The sequence below is a fragment of the Pan troglodytes genome, chromosome 6 (genome assembly GCF_028858775.2).
Source record: "Pan troglodytes isolate AG18354 chromosome 6, NHGRI_mPanTro3-v2.0_pri, whole genome shotgun sequence".
In the NCBI taxonomy this organism is placed as follows: Eukaryota; Metazoa; Chordata; class Mammalia; order Primates; family Hominidae; genus Pan; species Pan troglodytes.
Window position 1 is genome coordinate 46,221,944 of NC_072404.2, and position 26,408 is coordinate 46,248,351.

The window sequence follows — 26,408 nt, forward strand, 5'->3', positions numbered from 1 at the left end:
GCGGAGCTCAAGCGGTAATGCTTGCTCACCTCCTGCTGTGAGGCCCAGTTCCCAACAGGCCATGGCCCAGTACCAGCCCCATGGCCCGGGGGTTGGGGACCCCTACATTAAATGATCTGTCCAGCGGTTCTGATAAAGACGATGTTGGCAGACAAAGTAATCACTTACCCTCTATACATGTGGCTCTGTGCTACCCTAGAGGCTCAAAATCAATCAGCCTCACCAGGTAGGGGATTGTCCCCTGGGGGTGGGGAATTGGCATCATGAGGAGGAAGATAAGATGTGTTTAAGATACAAAGATCGGGAGGCTGAGGCAGGAGAATGGCGTGAACCCGGGAGGCGAAGCTTGCAGTGAGCCAAGATCATGCCACTGCACTCTAGCCTGGGCGACAGCGAGACTCCGTCTCAAAAAAAAAAAAAAAAAAGAAAAAAAGATACAAAGATAAGAAAAGCAATATAATGTACTTTTTGTTAAGGAGTTTATAACACTGGTCATTTTAGGCAAGAGCAAAGTACTAGCATATGATAATTAAGCCCATTACTTTTACTCTCATAGAAGTGAAATTGGGCTGAGTTGGGATGCTTAAGTTCTTTTTCTGAGCTTTCCCTGGACACCAGTGGTTCTCAATGGGGAAAAGGGTGTGTCTCCCAGGGGTATCCGTCAATGTCTGGAGACATTTTTGGTTGCTACAACTTACAGTAGAAAGGGTGAGGGGTGGGTTCCTACTGGCATCTGGTGGGCAGAGGCCAGGATGCTGTGGCATACCCTGCCATGCGCAGGTCAGCCCCTATGACAATAAAGTGTCCAGCCCCTGGGAAACACAGCTCTAGGCTCTACATTTCACCTCCATACAGGTATTTCCTGAACTTCCGGATCTCATCTAACTTATCATCAAAATGTAGTGGAAAGATGACAGAATTGGGAATGCAAGGTCCTCTTTCAGCTATGGGAGTAGCAATGAATAGCATATGATCCCTTGTAATTACCCAGTAATGTAAATTGAGGGAGAGCATTTGATTTCTTTCCCTACTAATTTCAAATATACAAGTAATGCATGAACATATTCTCCTGGTAAAACAATTTAAATACTACAGGTAAAAGTAAAGTCCTCCAAGAAATCACCCCCCACCCAAGCTCTCAGAAGTCACCATTTCAGTTTATTATCAGTTTGGTGCATATCTTTCTATAGTGAACAATGAGAAATTTCCTGCCCCCCTTAAATGTTTTATTTCACCAATCCGGTTGGAGTAGAATCATATCTTGTCAGTGTTTTAACATGCATAGTGCTAATTGCAGGTGAAACTGAGTATCCTTGCGTATACTTATTGACTTTTATTTCCTCTGTGAATTGCCTGCTCACCTCCTTCACTGATTTGTGTCTATGTATGTGTCTCTTATCCCTATTGATTAATACATATTATTATTATTATTATTATTATTATTATTATTTTGGAGACAGAGTTTTGCTGTGTCACCCAGGCTGAAGTGTAGTGGTGCAATCACAGCTTACTGCAGCCTCAGAATCCTAGGCTCAAGCGATCCTTCCACCTCAGTCTCCTGAGTAGCTGGGACCTCAGGCACACACCATCATGCCTGGCTAATTTTAAAAAAAAATTTTGAGAAGATAGGGTCTCGGTATGTTGCCCAGGTTGGTCTCAAACTCCTGGCCTCAAGGGGTCCTCCCACTTCAGCTTCCCAAATTGTTGAGATTACAAGCGTGAGCCACCATGCCCAGCTGGCACATACATATGAGATGCATCCCAAGGTCTCTGTGTGTTCACCTGTATCCCTGCACACCACATACTGTATAATAGCTGTATGTTTCCTTGTCTCTCTCTCTCTCTGTGTCTCTCGCACAGGCTGAACATATAATTGTGGTCTGAATTAAGATAGCATCCCATGATTCAACACTTATAAACATGATCTTTGTGCAATGCAGGTGCAAGATATTGGGGACATCATGCAAAAGTGAAACATGTCCAGTCCCTCTCCTCATGACACGTATACAAATCTACTTGTAAATATAAACTAGTTGGTAATTGAACAAATGCCGAAAGGAAGCATACACCACGGGCTATGGGGATTTAGAGATGGGAGGAATAATTTTACTTGGTGGTGTGGTGTTGGTGAGGGGTATGTGTGATGTGTGAGTATTCAGGAGTGCTGGGCTTACAGTATGGTTGTCTGGTTCAAATTCTAGCTCCAGCATTTATTTACTAGCAAGCCACCTAACCTCTCCAAGCCTCAATTTGTTTCCTCTTTAAAACAGGGTGTGTGTTAGAGTGTGAGTGATCATAATAGTACTGTTTAAGAATTAAATGAGGTGATCCTAGTAACACTTTTGTCAGCCATTACAGGAGAGAGGGTGGTACTTGAACTAGAACTTAATGCTAGAAGATACCTACATGGGTGGAAAGCAAATTTGTGAAGGTTTGGCTTTTACGCCACAATCCCTCATCCTTCTTTTTTACCCTTTCCTCCCTTATTCCTCCTGAACACACATTTCTTGAAACCTGCCCCAGCATGCCACCTATGCATTCTCTTTCACTCCTTGTAGGTTCCTCTGTAATGTCCTCCCAGGTCCTGCTAGACCTCATCCTCCGAACCTCTTCCAACCTCCCCCCATCTGGAGTCGGTTGAATAGTGGATCCCTTAAATTCATATCCACCCTTTTAGAACTTCAGAATATGACTTTATTTGGAAAGAGGCTCTTTGCAGAGGTGATTAAGCAAGGATCTTGAGATAAAATCACCCTAGATTTAGGGTGGACTCTAAGTGCAATGACTAGTATTCCTCGAATAGAAGAGAAGACACAGAGACATAGGGGAAGGAGGCCATGTGGAGATGAAGGCAAGGGTTGGAGTTATGTGGCCACAAACCGAGAAAGGTCAAGCACCACCAGGAGCTGGAAGAGGATAGGGGAGGATCCTCCTCTAGGGCCTTTGAAGGGAGCATGGCCCTTCTCATACCTAATATGAGACTTCTGGCTTCCAGAACTGAGAGAATAAATTCCTGTTGCTTTAGGCCATAAAGTTTGTGATAAGTTGTTATAGCAATGGGAAGTGAATCCACTATCTCATCAGAAAGGGGTCTTTTGGAAACATCCCACTCTGGTCATGCCTCTTGCCTGCCTTGCGTCATTCAGTGGCTGCCTACAGCCTGAGAGGTGAAGTCCCCTGGGGCCTGGCACACGGGGTCATCCACATGTGGCCACAGTTGCTGAGCTCTCCAGGAGCACCTGTCATCACCCATGGCCAGCCATGGCCTGTGCCTGTGCTGCCCTCCCTGGCCCCACCCTCAGTCCTGTGCTGGTAATTAATTAAGATCAATAATTCAAATGGGCCCTTTCCACCTGACCAACAGAATGGTTTGCAGCAGTCACCTCAGTGTCTTAGTACTCTTTAGTGGACAAAGGTTCCTATTATACTTCCTCTCAAGTTATGAATCATCTATAATCATCAATAAAATGTAATCTGAAGGATAATGTATACTGTGCAATGTGAAATAAACAAAACATCTTTTTAGTAAAGAAAAGCTTTTACTTGTAATGTGACTAACCCCTATCTTTTCTTAAAATATCAGTAATAATAAGAGTTGGCTCAGGGGTCAGCCTTCCCTCATCCATCTCCACCCTGTAGCTGGCCTGGGTGCTTCTTCTAGATCCTAATACTATTATAGCTTGGGTAGGCATCTAGCTTATCACTCACCATTTCAAAGTCAATCTCCTTCACCAGGCCAGGCACAGTGGCTCATGCCTATAATCTTAGCACTTTGGGAGGTCAAGGCAGGTGGAACACACCTGAGGTCAGGAGTTTGTGACCAACCTGGCCAACATAGCAAAACCCCATCTCTACTAAAAATACAAAAGTAGCTGGCTGTGGTGGTGGGTGCCTGTAATCCCAGCTACTTGGGAGGCTGAGGCAAGAGAATTGCTTGAACCCAGAAGGCAGAGGTTGCAGTGAGCTGAGATAGTACCACTTCACTCCAGCCTGGGCGAAAGAGTGAAACTCTGTCTCAAAAAAAACCAAAAACACAAACAAACAAAAATCCCTTCACCAGAGAGGAAGGAAGACTTTTAACCATGTCCAATTCATCTTTGTGACCTAGCCACTCCAGCTGTGCTCGAACCACGGCAGGAGCTCATAGACACTGGTTGAATAATTGAATGAGTGAATGAGTATATTAATAGGCAAGGAGTTAGAGGGAAAGTCCTCTCTTAAATCTGCACTGGGACTCAGAATCTCAACACATGCAAATGGCTGATGGCATGGTTTTATATCTCTGGCATGACTGATTGAAATAAGAAATAGGAAGTTATTTCTGCTGGAGACACAGCATCTCAACTTTATTTGTCTTAATATAAAGCTTATAGCATATTTTCACAACTGCTGGCATGATTGATTGTAAGGAAACTATTACTAAAAAAAAATCTAAGTGATTAGAGTGGGCTCACAACGCCTATGTATGGATAAAAAGCATCATACAACCAGAAACCAAAAACTCTGCATAGGAGAGTTGTGTCCTTTTCAAATGCACAAAAAGCAAAAATAAAATCACTCTTATGTTCTCAAATCTATCTAAACTCCACAGAGTAAGCATCTTACACCTTCACGGATAATTGATTGAATTGTTATTAATGACCTTTGATGTCATTAGAGGCTGTTGTATTCAAACACACACACACACACACCTGTGTGCACACACACAAACACCCCCCCCCAAAAGCCCAGTGTCCTTTGCATTATTTTCTAACCTCATGATATGTAACATAATTCATACACAGTGTTCTAAAGTTGGAAATTGTATGCACATGGCTGCCAATGTGTTCTGGAAATCTCCAACTCTGGACACAAAAGTGAAAATAGAGGAAAAGAAAAAGGGAAATTGACACATTTCAATAAACATTACAAACAATCAGTGCACTGTAATAATACTTGAAATAGATGCCAGGGAAAATTAAAATCCCTTTTATTTCCATTATTTTATTATTTTCATCATTTAGGGATTGAGAAGGCCTTACTATTGAAACCAAATTTCAAGCCTGACTAACTTATGGCATTTCTCCAAAAGTGGAAATGTTCTGAAACAAGGGAGCAGTTACAAATATAGACAAAGGGGCATTCCCTGACTCACAGAGAGAGGAACCTTTAGAAACCACTGATTCATCCTTCTGCTTTCAGCCATGACTCTTCACTCTTAAGACACTCGCTGATGAATGAGCTTGTGTTATGATGACCTGCAGAGTGCAGGACAAATATTCTGAATCATACACCATGGAAGCGCGACTCCATGCTCGGCATCTCCTTTCTAATTCTGGAAGAGTCTGCACTCGCCTCACATGCACCATCAGTCCTGGAGATCTGACCCCAGGATGTGGCGCTCTCTGTCCTCGCCTCTTTCTCCATTGCTTCTCCCTCCCTCCACACCAAAAGGAAAGTCCAGTCCAGTGGCCCTGAAACACACCCACTATGCACCAAGGACTGTGCCATGGCTGCTGGCCCTGCAGGGGCCTGACCCTCAGGAGGCCTGATAAAGGAAGGAGGGAGGGGTGTGTCTTCCCATAGGGAGCACAGGAGGGGTGCACTGAGGGGAGTCTGGGCACACAACACAGATGCCGAGCAGCCCCCTCCACTCAAGGCTCGATCCAGAGGACACCCTGGTGCCTTCTTGATTTCCCAATGTTGCTGAATCTTCCCCCAGGAGGCCCCACTGGCACCTTCAACTCAACTTATGCAAAACACTGTTTCAATATGTGCTAACATTTTATTGGTCATGCACTTTTTATTAGCTGCTTTAATTTTTTGAAAGTAATTGAGGCATAAATAAATCATAAAAATAATAACTATTAAGTGCCAATGGCTGAGCCCTTCTTCCTCCTGCCTTCTCTGCTGCCTCCCTGTCTCCAGCCCATGCAGACCAGACGACTCGGGCCAACTCTGACTTCTCTTTGGCCATTCCTCTCCCCAGCCTGGTCCTTAGCTGCTCTTTGACTTCCCCCATGTATTGGCTCCCTTTCATTCCCACTACCTCCACCCAAGCCTGGGCCTCCAACCGCTCTCTTCGCTGCCTGCCCTGGCTCTTCTCCCTGTGTGAAATCTGCCAGCCAGGGCAAGATGAACCCCTGCCCACCTCCTGTCACCCAAGGCCCAGTTTTTTCTCTTAGACTGAGATTCTAGAAATACTAAATAAATTACTTGCTCTTGCCAGAACAGGACAATGACTTCCTTCTTTACAGTTGTACTCAACTGTTCGAGTCACCTGCAATACCCTCATCTTTGCTTGTCCAAATCCTTCCATCAAATCCAAACATCTCCACCATTTCTCAGTGGTTAGACCCAAGATGTGAGGGTTCCTGGCAGCCACATGTAGCAGGCAAGGAGGGAATGAACAAGATTAGGAAGAATTAAAGCAGAGCCATTTGTGGGAGCTTAATTGATCGAACCTGGGGCAACTCTTTCCCAGGGGTCATAACTGGTCACTGAATCTGGGTTCTGGCTGACGGCTGGGAATGGAAGACCAGGAGCATGAGGGTGACTTGTAGCAAGCTCCCTGGATAACTGGCATATGGTCTGCGACTTGGCCTGGACCTTCAAATGGAAGGTCAGGGAGCCTAGGGAGGTGGGTTGAGGAATCCAGCCAGAAGCAGAGCCTGCCTCCATCTCCCCAGTCTTCGCAGCACCTCCCCCCGGACAGAACAAGGGTGGTGTTTGGCACACAAAGAGCACTTCTGTCACTGCACACAGTGGGGGTGTGTATGTGTGTGTGCATGCACACTGATCAACATGGTGTCCTTTCCATATATGGTCCGCAATCCAACCCAAGGTGAAATGTATTTGCAATCCTCAAACTAGTAATGAATCTGATCGGATTTGCGTTCTTTTCTTCCAATAGCTTGGCAATGGGGAGAAATTGTTCAAGAAGCCTGGTGTGTGTTTGTTTGTTTATGGCGAGTGGTTTGCACAGATGGGATATAGCAAAAGGCTTTGGGACTGTTCTCGTCTGTGCTGTGTGCTCCTGGTCAACTCCCTTGCCTTTGCCTGCACAGGTCCAAGGGTGCCGGGTTGTTTCAGTTAATGAGTTTCATAGTCACACAGGATTTGGAGTCTAACAAAGGTAAGCAACTCCTCTGCTCACTGCTCATGTGACCTTAGGCAACTTCTTTGACTTCTCTAAGACTCATGTTCTTCATCTGTAAAACAACAGTAACAATAGTTGCCTCTTTATAGAGTTGTTGAGAGATTAGCCCAGATGATGCTTGTAAAGGTAGTTAGAACAATGCCTCCCACAGAACAAGTGCTCCATAAATTACTGCTGCTATTATTACAATGTTATTATTACAGTAGTATGGGAGCTTTGTTTATAGGGACCACTACCTCTGTATTAAAAGGCATTCCCAGGATCTCCAAGTGAGATCTTACTCAGTTTTTCTCCCTATGGAATCTCCTGGCTTACTGCCTGTAATAAGATGAATGGTGGGCCTCCAAAAGATATGTCCACGTCCTAATGCCTGGCAACTGTGAATATGACCTTATCTGGGAAACGGGTGCATATGTAATTGAGTCAAGTATCTTGAGATAAAAAGTTCATCCTGGATTATTCAGGTGGATCCTAAATCCAATGACAAGTGTCCTTGTGAGGGACATGCAGAGGAGAGACAGAGAGAAGAGGAGGCAGACCATGGAGACGGAGGTTGGAGTGATGCAGTCATAGCCACCAAACAACTGGAGCCCCCAGAAGCTAGGAGAGGAAAGGCACTGATTGGGCTCTGGAGCCTTGTGAGGGAGTACAGCCCTGCCAATGCCTGGATCTCAGACTTCTGGCCTCTAGAACTTTGAGAGAATACATTTCTATTGTTTTAAGCCACCAAGTTTGTCGTAATTTGTTACGGCAGCCCAAGGAAACTGATCCACTAACAAGTAAGTTCTAAATATCATCTTGCTTTCTTTTTCAATTCCTTATAAAACACAAGGAAACGAAAAAAAGTAGCTGAGAGTGATAAGACACACTAATGGATAGATCTTGATGTTCACTAAAGTGGATATCCAATTGTTTATGGTGTTCATTAACGTGAAATCATTTTTTTCCTTCCACCAGTTATGAGAGAAGAGTGATCACAGAGCAAGTGACAGATGCCACCATCACATCTGCATGTTCAATAGTGGGCGGTGAAAGGCGCAAGCCCATGAAAAGCTCAAGCACCACCCCAGGACATTCATGGGAAACAGGTCACATTGCAGTTATAGCACAGAGGACACAGATACACACAAGTGACACCACAATGAAGACACTTTTCAGAGAAGTGTATATGGGAATTAGGGACCGGAGAAAAAGGAAAAGGAAAAATCTAAAACATAAGCTTAATTAGCCAGGAGTAACAGAATCACCCAGTCTTAGTGACACAGAGACCTTGGAAGTTCACCCTCCAAAATAACGGAAACCGTCATCACCTCTCCAACCTTAGCTTGAATACTTCCAGGAATGGAGAGTTCACTATCTCACAAGGCTGCATTATCTGAAAGCGATATTTGAAATATCTTTCTCAGTCAGAGCCAGAGAAAATGTATCTCACTGTACCATGCACTACTGGTGCTGTTTCTGATTTAAGAACTGTACACAATCCTTACATTCATTTACTCAACAGATACTGCCTAGGCCTGTGCTGTGCACCAAGCACTGTAATTACACAAGGGATCTAGAGGCTTAGGAGCCCTCTGCTCTCAGGACAAGGCCACACTTCAGAGAGGTTGCTATGGGATCTCTAACTTCCCTCCACCAGCTCTTCTCATTCTCAGACTGAATCTAAAACATTACCAATAGGAATACTATTAACCAACATAATGAAAAATAATTGTACCAATAGCATTAAAAAAAACCCAAAGCAATCTCAAAAACCATGTCATAGAAACCAATGGGCAACTGCAAAAGGGAGGCCTCTTGAAAAAGTGACACTAATTCAGATTCTTTTGTCATCCTTCATTCCCAATCAGTCATGACACACAGTTCCACCTGTGTGTCACCACTCCCTGGACTCAGAGTTTTCAAAGGTCCCAGCCCCTCTTTACCCCACAGGACCCAGGGGACTCACACACCCAGGGCCAACATCCCTTCAAGAAAGCTGATGGTTTAGAAGGAGAAAAAAAAAACCTGTAGAAATGGAGAGATGTTATAAAATTTAAATAAGGAAAGTAAATTGAATAAGGTAAAAATAAGTAAGTAAATAAATAAATACGACAACTGTAAAAGGCACAGCACAGCGGGCGGGAACAGTAGAAGTGCTGAAACTCATGAACAAAAGAGCTTGTCTCTGAGGTGAAATTTGATACAATTTTATTGGCCTTTGTGAAAGAAATAGGAGAAATAACATTTTATTTATTTTATTTGTAAGCCATCATAATTGCTAAAGAAATTTTGAAAAAAAGAAAATTAATGAGATGAATTAAAAGTATAGTAAATGACAATAATTAACAGTGTGGTTCTGGACCAGAACCACAGATCAATGGAACGAAAGAAACTCCAAAAACAAACACTGATATGTTGAAGACTTTGTGATGAATAAAAGTGACATTTCCAAACCAAGGGAGAATGGATGAATTACTCAACGCGTGCCTCTAGGACATTTATGGAGGGAAAACATTATATCTCTCTTTTATCAAAATAAAGTCAAAGCATTGAAATGTAAAAAGAAAGAAAACCATAAAAGTATTAGAAAATCCAAGTGGAGGTGAAGGCAGCTCTCATTTTTCTAACCCAAGACTAAACCACAACAACACAAGTGAAGCATTGAGAGCTCTGACCAAAGAATGAAAAAAAGTATTTGCATAAAAAAATTAACAAAAATCCAAAGGCAAACAACAAATTGGGGGGAAATATTGAAAATATGTATAAAAGGCAATTCTTTACATATAAAGGATATCTTAAATTATAAAACAAATGACAAACAGACCCATAGAAAAATGGGCAAAGATCACGAAGATGCCACCCACAAATCAGTAAGTGCAAAGGGACAAAAGTATCTGCAAAACTGTTTAATCTCACTAGTTATCAAAATAATGTGAAGTGAAACAATAGTTTAATTTGCTCATTTATCAATTGGTGAGGATTTTAATAAACAAGAAAATAGTGTATGTACTGTATTTGTAAAGATCCGGCTGGGCGCGGTGGCTCACGCCTGTAATCGCAGCACTTTGAGAGGCCGAGGCGGGCAGATCACGAGGTCAGGAGATCGAGACCATCCTGGCTAACATGGTGAAAATCTGTCTTTACTGAAAATACAAAAAATTAGCCGGGCGTGGTGGTGGGCACCTGTAGTCCCAGCTACTTGGGAGGCTGAGGCAGGAGAATGGCATGAACCTGGGAGGCGGAGCTTGCAGTGAGCAGAGATCGCCACCACTGCACTCCAGCCTGGGCGACAGAGCAAGATTCCATCTCAAAAAAAAAAAAAAAAAAAAAGATACAAGGAAATAGGAAATGCTTTCATATATTTGTAAAGATATAAGGAAATGTTTTTTGTATGTGTTAGTAGAATTGTAAAGTCATAAAAACTATCTGATGGACAATTTGGCAATCTCAGAAACTTTAAAAATGTGCATATACCTGTGCCCAAGTTCTACTTTTTAGAAATTTTTTTTAAGGAAACTAACATATCAATGTATAAAGATTTAGCTAAAAGGATATAAAAGCCAGAGTTATTTGCATAAGAGATAAATCGTTAAATAAACTGTCAGATTCCAATGAGATCACTTGGACACAGGGTGGGGAACATCACACACCGGGGCCTGTCGGGGGGTTGGGGGCTGGGGGAAGGATAGCATTAGGAGAAATACCTAAGGTAAGTGATGAGTTGATGGGTGCAGCAAACCAACATGGCACACGTATACATATATATCAAACCTGCACATTGTGCACATGTACCCTAGAACTTAAAGTATAATAATAAAAAAAAATGAACAAAGGTCAAAAAATTGAAAAATAAAAAATTCCTCTTTAAAAAAATAAATAAATAAATAAATAAACTGTCAGATTGATGCAATGGCGTGAATGTTTACTGCAGCAGTTCTCAGGCTGTGGTCCCTAGACCAGCAGCTCCAGCACCATCTGGGAACTTGTTAAAAACGCAAATTATCTGGCCCTTTCCCACCTACTGAATCAGAACCTCTGGAGAGTGATGCCCAGCAATCTGTATTTTAACAAACCTTCCGTGTGATTCTGATGCACAGTATAGTTTGAGAACCTCTCTCTTGGTGTGTAAATCAGGGTCCTAAGAGGAACTAGATGAGACACTTGAATTGGTTTTTTGAAGTATTTTGAACTATTCACAAAAAGAAAGTAAACCACGAGCATGGTGCAGTTACCATTGTCTCAAGGGGATGGTAACTGGAACCCAGGGAGAAGTAGCTGGGTGGGAATGACTGCCTGATGGAGCAGGCAAGATGGAAAGGGGGAGGGGATGGGATTGGAGGGGTCGATGGGAGATGTGCGGCACATGCCCTCATTGTAAAGGATTGTGCAGGAGAATATCCACATGAAAGGTGTTCATGAAATATCCAGTTTTTAAAAAGCGGTACCCAGCTCCTTTTTCATTCAGAAATATATGTCATACATATTTTGTATGCACCCACAGATATGCATGAAAAAATGCTTGTAGGATATATGCCAAAGTATTAGCAGTAGTTATGTCCAGATCTTGAGATAATGGGTAAGTTCTTATTACTTGATCCTTTTTGCTTATCTATGTTTTCTAAAAGTTCTACAATAAACATGCAAGAAAAAAATTTAATGCATTCCCTTAAGCAAAATCATGAATATAAGAATCTCAAAGAAAATTGGAAAACTGGTGTGTTTCCCCAATATCTTAATTTTTATGGTTTATGTATAATAACCACCCATATTGGTCAACCTGTATTGCCTTTTACCTTGACAAGTTTTTGGAAGCAATGTGGTTGTAAGAAGAGAAAATGTAGTAAGTAATAGTTAGTACTATTTAGTAAACATTTCTTCAGTGACTACTCCAAATAAAACACTGCACAAAGTGCTTCCTGAATTATCTCAATCAATACTCACAAGAAGCTTAAAAGCCTTATATTATACTTCACTGTATTGATAAGGAAATTAAAGCTAAGATACATGAGTTATCTGTACTAGACTACATCTTCACTTTTCATCTTAGGGGAGCAAGGACTCAGACCAGAGCTGTCTAAGGCCAAAATCTGTGCTCTACATTTCTCTGGATGTGAGGAAATATGATTTTGAAAATAATGTATTGGCTGGGCACGGTGGCTCATGCCTATAGTCCCAGAACTTTGGGAGGCCAAGACAGGTGCACCGCTTGAGCTCAGGAGATTAAGACCGGCCTGGGCAATGCGGCGAAACCCCATCACTACAAAAAATAGAGAAATTAGCCAGGTTTGGTGGCATGTGCCTATAGTACCAGCTACTCAGTAGGCTAAGGTGGGAAGATCGCTTAAGCCTGGGAAACAGAGGTTGCAGTGAGCTGAGACTGCACCACTGCACTCCAGGTTGAGTGACATAGTGAGACCCTGTCTCAAAAAAAGAAAGAAAAGAATATATCAATTTTATCCTTATAAATGTAAACCCTGTGACAGCACAATTCACTGCATAATTTCACACAGTAATTTATTATTCTATGAGTACAGCAATGGTTTTCATGTAAGTATCTGAATATTACAGTCAAAATTATTATTTTAATAGTCTACTCAGAAATGATTTAATATATCAAATGTAAAAACTTTTTTTTTTTACTTTGGTCTTGAATAATGCAGCCAGAGGAATGAATCTACTGATAACATTTTTTTGGGTGTTTGATAGAATCTACTGGAAAGAATTCATTTTCAACTATGAAAACTCTGGAGTTTCCTAAAGATTAATTCAAGCCATTATACCTGAAGCAACACTTCCCACAATGTTTAATGTGTCCCATAAATGTTTGATTTTGGGCTTACAGTCTGAGTGGTACTTTTTTATACGCATGCCTCTCCTATTGAATGTAAATTCCTTTGAAATAAAGATGCACATTTTATTAGTATTGACTTCCACTATGCCTAGCACAAAGCCCAGGTTTGCGAATGAACATGTGTCAGTCAGGACAGGCTAAATTATGCTGTGGTAACAAATAGCCCCTCAAATCTCATTGACTTAATCTGATAAAACTTTCTTTTCTCATTCACACTACATGTCTAATCTGGGTGGGTAGGGAAGGCCTGCGTATAAGAAACTCATGCTGATGGAAGCTTCAGCTTGACCCATGCTTTCCTGATCACTTTGGTATGGGAAGATAATGTGGTGAATGGCCTCATAAACTTCAACCTAGAGGTAACACACATCACTTCCACTTATTCCACTGGCCAGTGCAGGTCACGTGACCACGCCTAAGGTGAACAGGGCTACCACATGCCTGGAAGATGGAGAACCAGAAATATCTGGTACAATATTAAGGACTGGCACAAAAAGGTTTTGGGAATGAATCATGAAATTATTAATTAGCACTTGTTAATTCATTTACTCACTAGTGACAGCCTACTATCTCAGGTTATCTTTTCTGACATGAATCAAGCCAAACATAGAAATAGATACACATCGTTTTGAGGTTGCAGTTGTGTTATCGCTGAAATATTAATTTTATTTCATTATCTGTGGCAAAATTCATATTAATTCTACATTTATTCACTAGTTTGATCTTTCCAGAGGTACTAAGATAAGAGAAATACCATTGATTAATAATGACCATTAAGAAAAGTGAGAGAAGAAAGACTGGCTTGGGCACACCCCATAATTCATTCACTTAATTCAGTGAACATCTACTGGGGGCCTGCTCTGTCCCAGATACCTCAGAGACTCTGCAAGTATGAAGCTGACGAACACTTAATGCACACCAAAATCTTAAAGTATTGTAAATAATAAGTTTTTCTTTATATGGTAGTCTTTCATGTACAAGATATTTGTCTTGTTTTCCTTTTATAATTTTATTAAAAAGTCATTTTTAAAAAACTTCCAATTATTGATCCTTCATCACAGTTTAGAATTGGTAGAATTTATTTCCCCCAGTTAAGTGTTCTTAAGTATTTAACTGCAGTGCTAATTTTCTTCCTTTATTACTGTCACTGGACTCATTCTGGATTTACTGTTTTAAACGAACAAAGAAAGACACTAGTGAAATGTAGATTGTTGCCAGTCTAAGTGGTTCTGTCCATGAATAAAAGACCTTTGTGAGCACAGGCCTTTTGTGTTCATTCACGAATCTGCTGTTACACCTGTGAGATTGTTGTACTGGACCTGAGAAGGTGGCAGGACCTCTCTGAGCTCAGCATGCCTGTGAGCACAAGGGTTTCTCTGAAGTCAATTTCATAAAATCGTGTCCATTGTATCCCATGATAAATGCTCGCAAGCTTTTATTATCTTAGAGACAATTGCCGCAGAGAAAAGTCAAAATGGTAATACTCACTGAGTAGAGACGTACACACTCAGCAAATTTATCAAATAGCCTGTTTTAAATCAACCTCCCTGTGTTTACTATACAAAGCATTTCAATAATACATATATATAAAATTCTTTTGCCAAAGTAAAATACAAATTTCTGTAAAGACTTTATAATAATTTTTAGTAAACTCAATTTCCTTATAAGATGAATTTGTTTTCCTTTGTTTACTTGTTCTTCCTATTTTCATCTTGGATTTTAACCAAAAAATGTCTTTGAAGAGTTATGAACCTTTTTTGTCCCCAAAGTCTCCTTTTTTCCCCTCCAACTTCCAGTTGCCATGTATTCTAGCCCTCTTGGTATATTCTCTGTTTATTGTTTATTTTTAAGAATTGTATTTCTTTGAGGACATTTTAGAAAGTTGTTAAATTTGATAGCAGTATATTGCGTCTTCATAAGGACATTTACATGTGTGTACAATTTCATAATTTCCAAGAACTTTCCCACATGTAGTCTCACTTGGTAGAGCAAAGCACAAAGTTTGTTATTTTGAAAGTCGTGCTACAAGTTAGCCAGCCACTTGAGGATGTTCCTCAGGAGGTGCATGAATTTACTCCATGACTTGAAAGCAAAAGGCAGGCTCCCTAAGTCACCTGAGCTGCAGCCTTGTGTTGTAGTCTGTACCCCTCACAGAAGGTTACGCTAAATACAAAGTTCAAGATTGGCGAGGAGCACCTGGGTAGATGAAGCAGTCTCAGTAATGTTCCAGTTAAGGTTACATATGTTCTCTGTACATATCAAATGTTACATAATTTTAAAAATAAAACAAAAAGATAATACCTAACCTTTCCAGAAAATTATACCTATTTCACTATGGAAGAAACACCACTCTGCAAAAATGCATCTTAGAACCTACCAGTGAAGGAAGGTTTGAGAGCAGGGAGACTTCTCCAGCAGAAACAGCGCAGTGTGGCTTAAGACATTCCTGCTTCCTGTGCTGGAATACAGGGCTTTCTTGAAATTTCCTCTTTAGGATGCTAGGGGCAAAAATGTCATTTCAAATGCATACTAATGTTTCCTAATACACACTATTTACCCCCACAAACAAATACACCTAAGGTGTAAAGAAGAACAATACCAATGCTCGTGAAAACCACTGATTACTACAACGAGAATATAATTCACTGGAGAATGGAGGAAACTTTCACTACCTAGAAATGCAAAGGGGACAAATACAAACTAAACTGGGGAGATTTTACCATAATTTATTTTGTCTTTGACAGATAAAGCAGGTGAATGAATGAGTGAATGAATGAGTGAATGAAATTGGTCTTCTGATATTTAACCAGTAAGGAAAAATTAATAGTACATATCAAACTTGTACCTACTAAACAGGAAGTACATCTTCCTTGTAAATGGAACATGCTCAAATATATCAATATATTTGACAAACCACATCACTGGACCACAATGCAGAAATGTTAGAAATTATTAATAAAATTTTAGACACAGACATGTAAACACATGACTACTTGGAAAGATTGTTGACTATTGCAAATAAGTATTTTGCCATAGAGGAAATCAATACCACATTTATAGAACCTTAAGAAAATGGAGGCAGTCATTCATTATTTGCAAATCCAAGAAATAATTTTAAAATACTATTAGAACTGATATGGAATTTGAGTAACAAGATTAAGGCTACATCTCCAAAGAGAAATTGCTTTTCTAACAACTACCAAAAAAAAAATTACAATCTTCAAAAAGGAAACATATCATTTATCTCATCAACAAAAGGCATAAAATACACAGGCATGTACCTAGAAGTGCCTTGTTCTAATAAAATAGTAAATATTATCTCAATCCTGTATGCTTCACATGAACTCTTTCTGATTCTCACAACTCCACAAGTGGGGTTACTGTCTCCATGTTTACTATACAAAGCATTTCAACAATATATATAAAAAATTCCATTTTCCTCGGTCAGACCTCAGGAAAATGAGGTCTGGACAACTGAATAAATTGTCAGATGCCACATAGCTCTTGGAGAGGCAGGCTGGAAACCTCTGTCCTTCTTCAAAGCCTCTTCAAAGTCTTTCCACTCTCCACTGTCCCTTGATCAGCTGCACAACCAGTACAAAGAAAACAGATGCTGACAAGAGGGCTCTGAACTGAATGTAGAGACATCTATGTCCCCAGATGGGAAAACTAGACATGAGAAAGACTTTTTTCCCCTTAAAATAATGTACGGGTTGAATGTAACTCCAACCAAAATCTCTATGAGACTTCCTTTTTGTAGGGGGAGACACTTTTGTGGAAATGTTACCCCAAAGTTCACGGATATACATCGACAGGAAAGGGAATACATATGCCCATCTCCCTTCTCTTTTTCCAATGCTGACCAGACAGCAGAAGAACACTGTAAAAGCAGTAATTTCACAAGGACAAGAAAATTCAAGAAATAATGACAATGAAACAATCCATATATTTTTTAACAATGGGCTTGATGGAGATCAGTGGTTTTAAAAAAAAACAAAGACCGAAAACTAGTGCCCCAAAAAGGAAGTCAGCAGGAAACAAGCCAATTCACATCACAGAATCATAGAAAGTTCTAGAACTCGAGAGAAGCCTACATAAGAGAAGGTGTATATAGGGAAAGCTGGCTCTCACATCCTCTTACGCACCCCAGCAATCAACAGAAAGTTTATTCTCAGAGAAATTTTTTTAAAAGAAGCTCCAGACTAAGAGGCACCAAGCACAGAAGAGGAGTGACGGACATTACTAAATTGCACCATGCTGACTTAAGCCTTCTCCACCTCCCAAACTCACAGTCAAGCTCATATCCACAGGAAGAAGTCTGGAGGCTTCTCTGAAGAAAACAACCAGCTCAGGGGGAAACGCCTACAGATATGAAGACCCGAGGGCCCCTGGAATGAAGTGAGCTCCACCAATTGATAGACTAAATCTCATTCCTAAATGTGACCACACAGCCAAGGACCACCAGATAGTTGAAGAAAGCTTCTAACAGGAAATATAGAGACCAAAACAAACAGGCAGGTAAAAAGAACTTGGAAGAAACAGAGATATTAAGGAACAGAAGAAAACTAACAAAAACAACAACAACAAAGCAATATTGTACACTTATAAGAGAGAGCTCATCCATGAAACAGGAACATGAGTCTATAAAAAAGAATAAAGAGTAATATAATGCTCTGAAAAATTAAATACTTCTATCCAACATATTTTAAAAAACCATTTGAAACTTTAGTTCTGGATTGTTACGATTTTATTAATTTATGCCTCTTATTATTAGGACTTTTTTGTTCACAGTTGTATTCCCAAAATACATAGTTTCAAAATACATTTTGGCTTACCTGTGAGATTACTGCTTTCAATGCTTATAACTGTCTCACGTATGTACTATCTTTCCCTTGTATTCGTTCTGTATTCTGATGGGTTTTAATGAGTGGTATAGGTCCTTGAACATTTTTTTCCCAGAAATTATGCATTAACAGAATATTTCCTAAGTATTTTCACGTCTCAAAGTATATTTCATTTGTAGCTATACAAATACTAGTTTGTCTACACAAAGGAATCCAGGTTCACAATCTCGGTGAATCTTGCTCCTTTGTCATCAGGCAATTAGTGTGGTAAATGAGCTGTTTGATGACACTTTAGGTTGATCTCTCCCATCTTTTTTTAGTTTAAAGATCTATAGAATTTATGTCTTTACCCATGAAATTAGAACATATTATTAGGATATGTATATGTATGTGTCTTTTTCAATATCTTGTATGGGTTTGGGAGAAATTTTCACCAGCAACCTCAAATCTTTCTTTAGCCTAGGTAAATTTTCTCTTATATATCTTTAAATATTATCCCTTCTCCATCTGTTCCAATTAGAGTGAAGAGAATAAACATATGTTGGATACACTAAATCTATCCTCTCAGTCACTTCTATCTTGTAATTCCTGTTTATATTTTCATTCTATGTTCTGTGAAAACCCCTCAAGTTAGTTTCTAAATCCCTAATTCAATTTTTAGCAATGTTTATTTGGTATTTGTTGCCAATATCGGTGGGGCTCCTTCAGCAATCACATTTTAAATTTCCTTTTTCAAAGCAGCCTGCTTTTTTGGCACAATATCCCCCACAACTCTCCTTGAGATTGCTAATTGAGATGTTCTTCAATTTTTATTTTAAAAATTAATTCTGTTTTATGCATTTTCCCAAACACTTCACATCTTCCCCCCACCCATCTGACCTGCTGCTTTTCTTAAAGTGTCTTCAGTTAAAATCCTTCATTGTCTGTCCATGTTTATCAAAGAAAAGTGTATATCAATCATTTTTACAAGGTTTACTAAGTACTTTCTGTGCCCCAGGCAGAATACTAAAGAATGGAAACTCTAAGTCAAGGAAACCCCAAAATAATCTTATGAGATCATGCTATCCTCCCTGAGTGTCACCTGGGGAAGAAAAGGTGTAGCCAGCTGCACCCAGTTGGGAATTTTTTCCAAATTACTGAGATCTTTTTGCCTCTTGGCTCCACTCACTTCTCCAGCCTCTGTCTTGGGACCACGGGACCATCTCTGCAGTCAGGGCTGTAGGTGCCAGGAGAAGTCAGGAAAGGGCACATGAACTGATTTTTCTGTTTCTTTTTTTCTTGTATTTGCTGTGCAAGCCCGGAGTTAGCTGGAGGCCTGTCCAGGTAGGAGCCAGCCGTGGCCCACCCCCCACTTTACTTAGCAAGTTGTCCACGCCAAGTGAAGCCTGGGGGCTAGGCCGCAGCTGCCGTCTGTGTGGGGGGGCGCTGATACAGATGCTGAAGTCCTTCATCACCCGCTCCCCGGCCCACGGACCTTCCCAGCCACAGCTATTCTGAGCCAAGAATGTGGCAGGTGTCAACTTGGGACTCCTATCTTCTCTGGATGCCCTGCTGTGCCTGTACTGGGCGGAGGATCACAAAGCACTGACTGGTTTCTTTGCCATCGTGACGCCATCTTTAAAATGCTGATCCAGGCCTGATGCAGTCGCTCATGCCTGTAATCCCAGCACTTTGGGAGGCCAAGGCAGGTGGATCACTTGAGGTCAGGAGTTCAAAACCAGCCTGGCCAGAATGGTGAAACCCCATCTTTACTGAAAATACAAAAATTAGCCAGGCATGATGGCAGGTGCCTATAATCCCAGCTACTCAGGAGGCTGAGGCATAAGAATCACTTGAACCCAGGAAGCAGAGGTTGCAGTGAGCTGACATTGCACCACTGCACTCCTGTCTGGGTGGCAGAGTGAGACTCAATCTAAAATAAAATAAAATAAAATGAAATAAATGCTGGTTCAGTGATGGTAGCCTTCCAATGTTAAAGCAAATCTATCTGAAATCAATTGGTCAGAGGAATACACAGTGTTATAGACAGCGTAGCTAAAAGCTTTCTTAGAAAGTTAAGTAACCTTGGTTCAAATCCTGGTTTCACAAATTACTATGTGAACTTCAGCAAGTTATTTTACTTCTCTATTTCCTTTTCTGTAAAATAGTGATAATAATAGGGTTATTGGGCAGAACAATGAAGTAAGACACTTAAAACAATTCAGCACAGTGCCTGATTTGCAGTAAGTACAATAAATGTTAGTTATCATCATTTTTAACCATAAGATATATTGCACTGCAAGAAGATATCATGAGATAATATTAGACAAACCCAAAATAAGGGACATTCTATGAAATAGAATTGCATTGCATTCAGCAATGCCAAAAGATATCTATGACCACTACAGTAATTCAAAATTGTTTGAGTTTTACTTTTTTTGATGAAAAAAGAAGTAAAAATAGTAGAAAATTAAAAGTAAAATCATCATTATTTGCAAATCATGCAATACATAAAGTCTAAATAAACCCTATTGTATGAGTGTGTTAATGTATAAAATATGTCTGAAAAAATTTTTGAAGAATATATCTGTAAATATTTTTATTTTAACTTTTAATTTTTGAATAATTTTAGGCTTATAGAAAAGTTGCAAAAATAGGGCAGAGTTACCATTTATCTTCCACCAAGCATCCTCTTAAGTTAATATCTAATCTTACATCATCATGATACATTTGTCAAAATTAAGTATTGGTACAGTACTATAAACTACTGACATTTGCATGTTTTACCAACATCACTTTTCTGTTCCAAGATTCAATCCAAGATCCCACATTATACTGTTATGTCTCCTTGCTCTCCTCTAATCCATGAGAATTCCTCAGCCTTTCCTTGTCTCTCAGGATGTGGACATTTCAAAAAATTCTGGACAGTTATTTTGTAGCATGACCCTTATTTTGGGTTTGTCTAATATTCTCTCATGATTAGACTGAAGTTGTGTGTTCTGGATAAGAATACACAGAAGTGATGTGTCTTTCTCAGTGCATCATATCTGGAGGTGATATCGATATGTCAACATGATGACAATATGTTTTATTACTGGTGATAATTGACTTTGATCACATGGTTAAGGGGGTCTCTGCTCTAACCTCATTATTTTTTCTTTGTAATCAATATGTATTTAAGGGGGAGATACATTGATACTATGCAAATATTGTATTTCTCCTAAAACTTTTTAGCTTCTAATTTTAGCATTCATCTGTGGATTTTATTTGCCACAATTATTACAGGGGTGTTCTAATGGTAATTTTGTATTTCCTTAATTTCTTCTATGTTTATCAATTGGAATTCTTCTGTAGGGAAGAACTGTCCCTACATTTTTGAGACTCATTGACTTTCAGGGCTGAAGAAGACTTTGGAGTCTTCTGAGATTTCAGTTTGCCAGCAGTGTAGACATCACCTGAGAGCTTCTTAGAAATGCAAAATCTCAGGCCCTATCCCAGACCTACTAGATCAGAATCTGTATTTTAGCAAGATCCTTGAGGTACTCATGTTCTTCAAAAGTCACTTTAGTTCCATGTCATCAAGGGACTTGATCAATTGAGTCTAAACTTGAAGTTAGCAGCAGAGCCAGACCACACCTCAGTCTCCTGACTCCCAATGCACTCTTCTTTTCTTATTTGATTGATCCATTCTCTAGAGAAATCCAAAGAGTACAGGCTTTGGACTCAGACCCAAATTTAAGTATCTAACACTGTTTACCTAGCAAGCTACTTAACCTCTCCGAACCTGAGTTTCTGCACATGTAAAGGGCAGGGCAAATATTAGCTAACTTTAAGGATCACAGTGAAGACAAGAGCTACTAGATGGAAAGCATCTGGCAGAATGGCTTGGGCATGAGGACACAGAGACATGCAGGCACATCCTCTTCCAGGAGGGACTGCAGCCAGGTGCTGGGAGTGCTGTCAGCGCATGCCTTCAGCTGCTAGCCTCTTCAAGCCTCACCCAAGGTCATGCCTTTTCAGTGGTGACTCACATCCAAAGACAGGGATGTGGAGGCCCAGCCATTTTGGCCAGACACAGAATGGAACAACCTTGATGACCATTTCAGCTCCAGAACTCTTTGAGGTCTGCTGGCCTTCTTTCTGCTCTGTCCTGTTTTATAGCTCACCTCTCCCTTGGCTCATTCCCCTTTCTGCCCCCTTCCTTCACAGATGTTGAATTCAAGGGCACTCCCTACACACAAATCCATCTCAGGTTTCATTTCCAGAAGAACCCAAACTGCCACATGGCACAAAATAGATTCTCAAGAATTGGGAACAACTGTTATAAATATCATTATTATGCCTTTGGGGGATGAGCTTTGCAAATTGACCACTATCACTAAATAGAAAGTGACCCAAATATGTACTAAGTTTTTATTATACACCTGGCCTAGTGCTCAGCTTAGGGATATAAAGTTTAGCAAAACAATGCTAAGTGCTGTCTAGTAGGGAAGACTGAAAATAAACTAGACGGTGCAATTAACCCAAACATCATTTTGGCAAGACTACTGTGGCCAATGGCCAGTCCCTTCGCAGCTGAAACTCTCCTGATGCTCACAACTTGAAACAACACCATCAAGGGCCATTACTGGAGAACCCTAGTTGGGAGATGGAAGATGAATCGTCACTCCTTTTTTAATTAAAAAAAGGGTACATGACCTGATTTTAAACTAAAGAAATTTATTGTTTTCTTAAAAACTCTTTGTTTACCTTTGATACAAAAAAGTCCACAAATAGATGTAAGCAAGTTCTGGACATCCAAGCCATGATGAATATGGAACTGAGTTTTATAGCTCTGCTTTCAAAAGTACCTCTTACACATTTATCTATGGTTTCATTTCAGCTGTTCTGCAATAACAAAAGAAAAACTACATTGTGCTTCAATTGCAAAGGAATGGGCACTGAAAGCTGAACAAAATCATGTTTCTTCAAGCAAAGGGCAAAATGCACTCTATGTCACTATTTCAATTGGATGAAATGGTGTAAAGCTCAATTCTCAATTATTTACTGTAATGCAAGATGCTTAGCCTGGAGTGCTGTTAAAAAAAAACAAAACTACATTCTTTCAAGATTAAATGCATATTACCATTAGAGAAATCAGAATAGGCACATTAAAATATTTGCCTGGGAACTACCTATTATTCTTTAGCTCTGGCTTTGAAAGCCTAGTAAAGGTTTCCTCGGATAATAGACAACTTTAATAGTCTTTCACAACAAAAGTTAAAAGTACAAAATTTCCATTACCCACTGCTGGCCAGAGGCAAGTTCCTCAAGGGGTATGCAAATACACTGCCACATAAAGCAGCCATAAAATAGTCTTTAGAAGCAATATGGCACCCCCAAAGTGGCAAATAACCTAGTTCCTGTATCCCAGTTTGATGATCTTCACCACCTACTCAAGTCCTCCATCTTCATTTCTTCATGTCCACATATTCTGGGATAAGCACCATACACTAATGGGCCGTGAGCTGTCTGTGCACAGACATGGGGCTTGGCCAGTGCCCTGCTGCCACTGGCTCCTGATTAGCCTGGCACATCTTCCTTGTCTGCATGGAGTGGGCATCCCCAAAGAAGCCTTGTCCATCATACATCCTCTATTTCTCCCCTTCAGAAGCTTCTCTCTTTAAAGACATGATACTTCAGTGAAATTCCATCTAAGAACCACCAGGTGAATAGACAAGCAGTGGTTCAGAATTGTTACAGTAATGCTTGGGCAACTTATTAAGACTCGAATTTCCAGGTCCAACTGTAAGTGTTCCATTCCCTTTCTCCCCTTTTCACCGGTTAAGGCTTCTTCATTTCCTTATTATTAATTCAAAATATTATATACTGCCTGATAACCAAAATATTTCAGTGATGGCATTGATACATATAATCTAGTGGTTCCCAACCAGAGGCAATTTTGCTCCCCATGGGACATTTGGAAAACTCTGGAGATATTTTTGATTGTTACAACTGGAGAGGGTAGGGTGGGTGCAGCTGCTACTAGCAAGCAGAGGCCAGAGATGCTGCCAAATATCCTACAAAGCAAAGGGCAGCCTCCAACAAAAAAGAATCATTGGACCCAGAATGTCAATAGTGCCAAGGTGGAGAAACCCTAAATCCAATACCACAGAAAATTAAGTGGAAAAGGAAATTAGGACAAAGCAAAATTGGAAGCAAGATAGTAAAATTCAGTCAAAGGCAAACATTTTGCTGTAAATGGGGATAGATTTGGCTTTGAGTTTCCTATCAGCCAAACCAAAGAGGAGACACGGGGTAGTGAAGAGAATCACATCTTCCATTGTAAGGGCCCCAAGTGATAAATCCAGGTGTGATTTAACTGTGGCTTCTTCTCACCGCATACCACTGTGCAAGGAAGGAAGGAGCAAAAACCAACGCCGTTCAGCAAGAGCAGTTCTACAAAGGACCCAAAGTGGTAGACCCAAGTCAACTTCCACTCTGTTATCATTATTATTTTTTTTTACCCTGGAGGTGACACACAGAAGATACAGAGGGTTGGGTAGCCTACAGATCTTTCATAAAATGATTTAGTGCTCTGTTTCTCACAACCATCCTCTGGATAACACTTGGGCAACAGAGAGTTTGAAATTATCTCTTGTGGCAATACATGAGAGCATACAGACTTTTCAATTAAGGGCAGAGACATATTCTCTAGACCTCTACAGCAGGAAGACACCTCTGCCTCCAGAAGCTGTTCATGAAGATATAAGAAAGACATGCCTGTAATCCCAGCACTTTGGGAGGCCAAAGCGGGAGGATTGCTTGAGCTCAGGAGTTCAAGAACCAATCTGGGCAACATAGCAAAACCCTGTCTCTACAAAAAAATACAAAAATTAGCCAGGCGTGGTGGCACATATCTGTGGTCCCAGCTACTCAGGAGGCTGAGGTGGGAGGATCGCCTGAGCCCAGGAGGTGGATGTTGCAGTGAGGTCAGATCACACCACTGTACTCCAGCCTGGGCAAGACAGCGAGACCCTGTCTCAAATATATACGTGTATGAAAGAAGGAAAGGGCAAAGCCATGCTGATTTTACCAGGGAAACACACTCCATTAATCATCTTAAGGGGCCATGCAGACTACATTGAGTTCATACAGCTTAATCCACAATCCAATCAACCCATATCTCAAGATTCAAAAGATAAGGAAAAATACCTTAAAAAGTATAAAATGATTTCTGTTGAAAGAATTAGTAATTTATTTTGGGAATAAAGTTGTAAAACATCCACACCATGTACCAAAAGTATAGCTCATATATTTAAAGATTCAAATGTTAAAAAAAATGAAAGGACATATATGCAGATTATTTACATCTAAATTCATATAATTATCCACTGATTTGTCTTTAGAAAGAAGGAATTTTAAAAGCAAGTGAGAAAATAGAATGTAAAAGGTTGATAGATTTTGCTACATAAAATTTAATTGGGTTTTCGAACATCAAAAATACCGTAAAACCAGCACCCACATCTTGATGTCTGATTCTATTCCCCAATAAAAGAAAATAGGGCACCTTGGAGAAATGGCTGATCTAGGACTAAAACAAGAAATATACAAGATGAGTCTGGAGTATTTTGTAGTGCCAGGAAATAAGAAAGTGCTCTAGAAAATAAAGCAACAGACAAAGAAACAAGAAAACTCCACAAAATGCAGCATATCAAAGGGACACACGAGTCAATAAAAGAGCTCCCAGACAAGTTCAACAACAAAATAATGTATTATTGGATTATAATTGAAAAAATAAAAAAATACTCCTGAGTTCATCCTGACAAAAATAAGTGAGTAAACTAATCAATGGGGGAGAAGAGTCCAATCTCCCTTGGGGAAAAATTCCATAGGTAGGTAGGTGTCTGCTTTCAAGGAGGAAGAACAGACTTCCTACTCCTTCAGTGTGAGCTATGCATAGTGACTTCCTTCCAAAGAGCTCTGCATGGGAAGGGGAAAAAGAGAAATTTCATAGAGGAGAAACCCAACAAACACTACCTCAGCCAAGTGATTAAGGTCAACAGTGATGAGTCATATTGATATTGTATACCGTTAATATAATGGAATGAAATGGCACCTTACTCTTCAAACCACATAGCCCCAGTATAATTGTGAGAAAAAAAGTCCCAATGAAGGAACATTCTATAAAATACCTGACCAACATTCTTCAAAACTATCAAGGTCATCAAAAACAAGGAACGTCCGAGAAACTCTTACAGCCAACAGGTGTCTAGGAAGACATGATGACTCGATGTCATTTGGCATCTGGAATGGGATCCTGGAACATGCCAGACTTGCTGACCGTGAGTGCGGCAATATCATCATCTGTGGCAAAGTGGCAAGAAGCCTGCTGGCCATTGGCTGACAAACACAGTCTTAGCAGGTCAAATCTTGACCAGGAAGGTTATGAGTTATACTCCTGAGTATGCAGAGAAAAACTACCTAGTTCCCTCTAGACTTCTGAGCTGGAAAAATTTCTAACTTAATCAATGTCTTGTGCCCACCCCAAGTGGCCATCAAATAAGGCAAATAACTCAGTCTCCCCAGTGAGTGTACATGGAATGACCACATTTTGCAGGTTGAACAAGCGGTT

General features: G+C 40.2%; 1 protein-coding gene and 1 non-coding gene across 8 annotated transcripts in view; both read right to left on the reverse strand.

Annotated features, from left to right (window-relative positions):
- Positions 1-26,408, reverse strand: part of HECW1 (HECT, C2 and WW domain containing E3 ubiquitin protein ligase 1) — a 449,514-nt gene that overhangs the window by 392,730 nt on the left and 30,376 nt on the right. The window lies entirely within an intron of this gene.
- MIR3943 (microRNA mir-3943) lies at positions 19,118-19,230 on the reverse strand. Its single transcript, NR_106633.1, has one exon. It is a non-coding gene; the product is annotated as a microRNA mir-3943 (primary transcript).